At 31.7% G+C, this 5,681-nt stretch overlaps 1 long non-coding RNA gene across 5 annotated transcripts; it reads left to right on the forward strand.

The window, feature by feature from the left end:
* The first annotated feature begins 450 nt into the window (after positions 1 to 450).
* Positions 451 to 5,203, forward strand: LOC130818723 (uncharacterized). Of its 5 annotated transcripts, XR_009043978.1 has the most exons (8): positions 458 to 591; positions 1,232 to 1,304; positions 1,405 to 1,488; positions 1,568 to 1,709; positions 1,962 to 2,084; positions 2,378 to 2,589; positions 2,689 to 3,649; positions 4,733 to 5,203. It is a non-coding gene; the product is annotated as an uncharacterized LOC130818723 (long non-coding RNA). The 5 variants fall into 5 exon arrangements; XR_009043979.1 differs by having other exon boundaries at positions 451 to 591; positions 2,378 to 3,649; XR_009043976.1 differs by lacking the exon at positions 458 to 591 and adding an exon at positions 616 to 787 and having other exon boundaries at positions 2,378 to 3,649.
* The last annotated feature ends 478 nt before the right edge of the window (positions 5,204 to 5,681 follow it).

A 5,681-nucleotide genomic window follows, 5' to 3' on the forward strand; every position in this document is an offset into this window, starting at 1 on the left:
ACGCTATGACCATGTCATCTCTTTGTTCCCATTGGGTATAATTGGGGTTTGATGGTTAAGGGGGTCCGGCAGTGATGTGACTGAGCCGCCCATTTTGTATAATTGTGGGATGTGAGTTTTTCTGAAATTTTGAGTGATGTTGGATTTCCGGTTTGATTGGTTATTTTGTTGAGTTTCTGAAACATCTGTTCCATCTGTTCCAAAGAAATTAGGGTTTGGTGTGTTTGTTCTTCTGATGAATCGGCCATTTGTAGGTAAGAAACGATAGATGATGAGTTCTTCCCGGATCTAAACCCTAAGGCTCTGATACCATGAAGAATTAATAATTTCTGGAATTTTTTTTTGAAAGATACTGTTTTCTGTCTTGTTTATTACTTGGAATCATATTCAATATATACATGAGCATTTATCAATTATAGTAACTAACAAGGGATAACCGCCTTATATAGTGTAACTGCACTGTATATAATGTAACTGCAATGTTGAACTGCTCTTCAATACCATTAGTTAGATTTTTAATTTATTCATTTATTAGGTTTCAAATTTATTTTTTTGGGTTTTTAATTGGCACTAGGATTTCTCCATATTCTGGTGAGTCTCATTATTATGATTTTTAATTTTGATTTTTTGGTTTTCAATTTTATTTTCTAGGTTTACAATTTCGTTTTTAGGGTTTTCAATTGGCATTAGATTTGATTTGTCAATTACTAATTGTTTTTGTGCATCAAAATTTATTTCCAACGCACTACGCACTTTCCATCATTTTGACAAGATCCGATTCTAAAAGGTTTGATTAATTCCTTAATTATGTTTTTCTACATAGTTTATTGTTGATGAAAGGTCTTTTTAAAGCTAAAGTTTGTTGATTGTTTGAATTGAATGTTAATTTAATTTTTAGATACTCAAAATAACTCACCTTTCTTAGATACTCAGAAAACAAAAACCATATACATCCAATTTCACAATATTACTCCATTTCATCTAAAGATTACACTTTTATACACTATTGCTTGTCAAATAAATGTTCTGATGATCATGTAATCAAAAAACAAACAAATTTTATTGTGAGTTTTGTCAAAACATGCCTATCTTCCAAGTATAAAAATATTCAAAAGTGAAGTTTTTGAGCAAACTCACTGTTTGATGAATTGCATCAACCAAATCCACCATTAGAATTAACTATGGCAAAGCCTGATTCAATTGAGGTTTATTATCCCAATGGAATATACAGAGTTATTAGCAGAAAACCCATGCCTGAAACTAGGTGGATCAATCTCTTGGTTTAACACGATTGTAGACTTGAGGTAATTTTTGTGTTTTTAGGTTTTTATTACATGTTTGTTGATAATTGATATACCCAGTTAAGTTTTTTTAAATGATATTTTGTTGAATATTCATATGTAGATTTGTACAGAGAAGAAAACCATCTTATCCATTGCGGATATTATTGCTTTGATTGGAAATAAGTGTGATGGTGTGATTGGGCAGGTAAAGTTTTACCCTTTGTAAAATTGAGTGCTTAATTTATTCAGAATTTGATGATTCATTGCAATTTGTATGTTTATAGTTGATTGAGGACTGGGAAGAGACTTTGTTCTCTGCATTGAGCAGGGGTAGGTGGTAAAACTTTCAGTAACATGATTGTTGGTTACAACAATGTTGATGTTAATGCTGCCAAAAACTATGGTGTTGCTGTTTGTAACACTCCTGTAAGATTTCAATTTTACTGAATTTGTTTTAGTACATTCATTTATTACAATGATGTTTGCTATAAGAGTGGTCAATTAGAAACAACCTCTTTGTTGCATCTTGGATTATAATAAAGTAGCTTCGGATTGTAAAATGTAAATTAGATTGATCGCAAATTTGGCTTTATTTTCTATTTTTTGGATCACAATAATAATTAGTTGAACTTATTTGTTTTCGTATCATTGTTCCCTAATTTTCAATCCCATTTGTAGAGTTTTCGTATTATTGGACCTGTTGCACGTTCTACGTGTCCGATTCTACAACACCTTTAGCAAGATATTGTGCACACATTAAGGAGGTACAGTTGTAGGAACCGGATTAAACACGCAAAAAGGGTATGTAATTTTGTCAAATTATCAAATCATGACATTTATTTTAACGTTTTATTTCGAGTGCAAATCTATATTCTTATATATTGTCAATTATTTGTCTCTTATGGAATGTTATTTTCATATTTGTGAGCTTCAGTTAAGTTTTATTGTAATTTGGGTGGGATTTTTAGTATTTACTACTGCTTCTTCTGTTGTATTAAACAATTATTGAAACCTTTAACTGTTTATATGTGAAGCTTCTTTTTCTCATGATTGTGGCTTTCCTATTAACTTTAAATTTTTTATGCTTGCTTCAGATATGGAGTTTCACAATGAAGTCAGCCTGCTGCAGACATGAGCTTGTGATACAAACAGTGCCAAGAGCCTTGCCAAACAGATTATGCACAATTCGTGTGTTAGACTATTTTGCTAATTTTATTCGCAAAGGCTATTTACGCTCATTCATAATTCTTACAGAACCTTCTACTAAAATATGATCAGGATTACTAAATGTGTCACACTCAACAAGGTAACATCTGCATCAAGAATGAAACATTCCTAAAAAAATTATATTACTGGTTTGATCTTTGACATGAATGTTTCATGAATTCATTTGGATTTGGTGCAGGTTTTTAGCATCTTCGGTTTTACTAATGAAGACCACATTGGCAAAATATTTTTTCCTACAGCTGAGATACTTTCTGTTGTATACTTAAGTCTTGATGATTGTACTAGGTTTTTCTTTATAATTTATGCGTAGTTGCCTTTCAGTTTGTGTTATCGTGGCTACCATTGATGAAATGGGTTTTGGCTTTTGGTGAAGATGTTTTTTGGGCTGTATTAAAAACTTGGTAAAAATAATAACTTTTGGTTAAATCAGATTTGTTGTTTTTGGGGAGAGTAAAAAATGAAGCCCTTTCTTTGTGCTTTTCTTGTCCAATTTGTTTGTATTTCCATGTAAATTTTGCTTTCTTGTTTTTGGGAGTGTTATGGGATTATTAGTTGTGATTTTTGTGAATTTCACTTTCGTAATCAAATTTAAGGAAATGTTGATGAAGTAATATAAGGAGTATGGATCAGGTGTTTGATAAAAAGACTTTGAGAAAAAACGTTGTGTATCTCACGGTTTCTTTAACTTTGCTTCTTTCACCTATGACCTAACAAAAGTCTCCCTCCTTCACCCGTAGACTGCCAACTCCTTTGCTTACATCCCTCTCATTTTTTCAGTTCTTTTTCGTATTTCTAAGTTCGTGCTAATCAAGAACAAATCAATTTGTTAAGTTTTGCAGTATTAAAACTGAAGGATCGATTGATTATTTGGTTTCTTTACTTCAATATGTTTGGGTATTTTCACTTGCTAGGCAAATTTCTTGAACAACAACAATTATTTTGAATTGATGAGGTACTGTTTGGATTTGATTGGCTTTGTTTATAATTGTTTGTTTAATTGAATTTTTTGATGGTTTTTAAAATAGGTCCATAAATTATTACAAAGTCTACATCAAGTATTGGTAATAATGCAGAGACCTATAATACTTGCTTCATCTCAATCAGAGTGCACAGCTGAGGAGGCTTATACATGGAGTAAGGTATAAATTATAATACCTTATAAATACTTCTATTATTCTTGGTTTTAGATTACAACGAACAATGGCTCATTAAGGTTTTTGCACGTCTTAATTAAGGTTGTGTTTGGATTGAGGGGATGATGTGGATTTAAACTTTGGGTAATTGTGAGAGGTCTTGAAAATTTTGAATTGTGGAGTGAAAAATATTGAATCTTTGATTTCAAGCAATTTTTTTGCATATTTGTTTTTTAAGATTGTCGTTTGGTTTATTGATTAATGGGTGAAATTTAATGTAGATTCTGATTGGATAAATGGGTTTTAAAAGTTGGATTGATATAGTTGGATTGCTGGTTTACAAGTATTATGTTGGGGTTAAGCTCCGTTAATTTTAGAGTTTTGATTTTTGAATTGTGGGGTTATAAAACTCTTATTTCAATCAATTTTAATGTAAAATGTAGGATTTGTTTATGGAATAAAATTGGTTTTATATTTTTGGTTTTTCAAGTTGTAGCTTGTTTTGGCTACCCAGTTGGGTTAACTACATTGTTTAGTAGTGAGCTACTTACTTAAACTTTTTTTAATTTATGAGCTAGCTGATGGTCTTAGTATGTTGGGTTCTGTATTTCTGGTCTATCAGTATTACTGTTGCTAAAAATCGTAGTTTATTCAAGATGTTTGTCTTCAACGTATATGAATGTTCGAACTCTGTATTCTAAAGTCATTCATCAGGCTTAAGAGTCATTCATCAGGGTAATAGACTTGGTGAATTTTCTTTAGTAGGGGAATATAGTTTTATTAATGTAGAAGGTTGATATAAAATTGGCTTTCTGAGATAACTGTTTCTAAAGTAGGGAAGAATGGATTACTTGGGTGAATAAGATTCTAGATGACCAGAATGGCTACTGAGATTATGTAGAATGATCAGAATGGTTTGAACTCTGAAGTTCAAGTCCCTTTATGTATTAGTGTTAGTTCCCAGTTTTCATCCTTGTTTTGCAAATGAACTTCTTTCTTTAGCTTTGTTCTGCATAACCCAAAAATAGAGAGCCTAAAGACAAAGAAAATACTTGCTTTTTACTTGTCTGCCATTTTTTTTGCTCCCAGGTTCAACATTCAACTTTTTAAGTGTTACAGACATCATTTAGATGTGTTCAAGATCAGTTCAATCGTTTTCCTGGAGTTGAAGTTTTTTGGCATACTTGCTACCATGATTAAAAAAAAAAAGAAATCATAATAAACTCTAAAATCAAAGAAATATTGCCAATTAATTTTGGTTGGTTGGTTAAGTGCCTAAGCACACAATTGTTTTCCGAAAGTACGAACAATGATGATGTCTTTCTCGTACGTGCGTCTTCTACATGATACACTAAAAGATTCTTCCTGCAAGTTGCCTCTGTACATTCTGGAAAACATCGTTATTCTTTTTGAAGGTTTTTTTATGATTGCATTGTTAGCCCAAGTCTGTGTTGATTCATGTGGTTCTACCAAGAACCATCCAGTCTATAGCTCAATCTCTAAGTTGTAAGTACATTTTGTTCAAGCGGCTATTTTCCGTGTTCAGTATTTTTCTTAAAATGACTTCTTCTCCGTCACTTATAGATTATATTCTCTTGTTGGTGAACGACAAATGAAGTGAACAAGTGCAAACTCGACTTCTAATGACCTAGTAATATAGATTATATTTTCATTCGTATTATTCTTAATAAAAGTGTATACAACAACAATATTCAGTTTAATGGTGTAACTTGGGAGATCGCGTGCTACGCACGCAGCCCTACAACTAGTGATATTAAAAAGCTTGGAAAATTCAAGTGACACAGCTGAAGAGTGTTTGTCAAATGGAATTCATTTATTAGCTACAGAAAAATGACATAACATTTTGTAATAGTTCGAGTTAAAGTGACCCGGATATTCACATGTAAATATGAATTTCGGGTTACACGTCAGACATTTAAGTTAAACTGAATTCTAGGATTGACGAGATTCTAGGGATTAAGAAATAAATAAACTAAAAGGTAATAATAATTCAGCGGAGGTTTTAAAAGTTTACAAT

The sequence above is a fragment of the Amaranthus tricolor genome, chromosome 1 (assembly GCF_026212465.1).
Source record: "Amaranthus tricolor cultivar Red isolate AtriRed21 chromosome 1, ASM2621246v1, whole genome shotgun sequence".
Classification (NCBI taxonomy): Eukaryota; Viridiplantae; Streptophyta; class Magnoliopsida; order Caryophyllales; family Amaranthaceae; genus Amaranthus; species Amaranthus tricolor.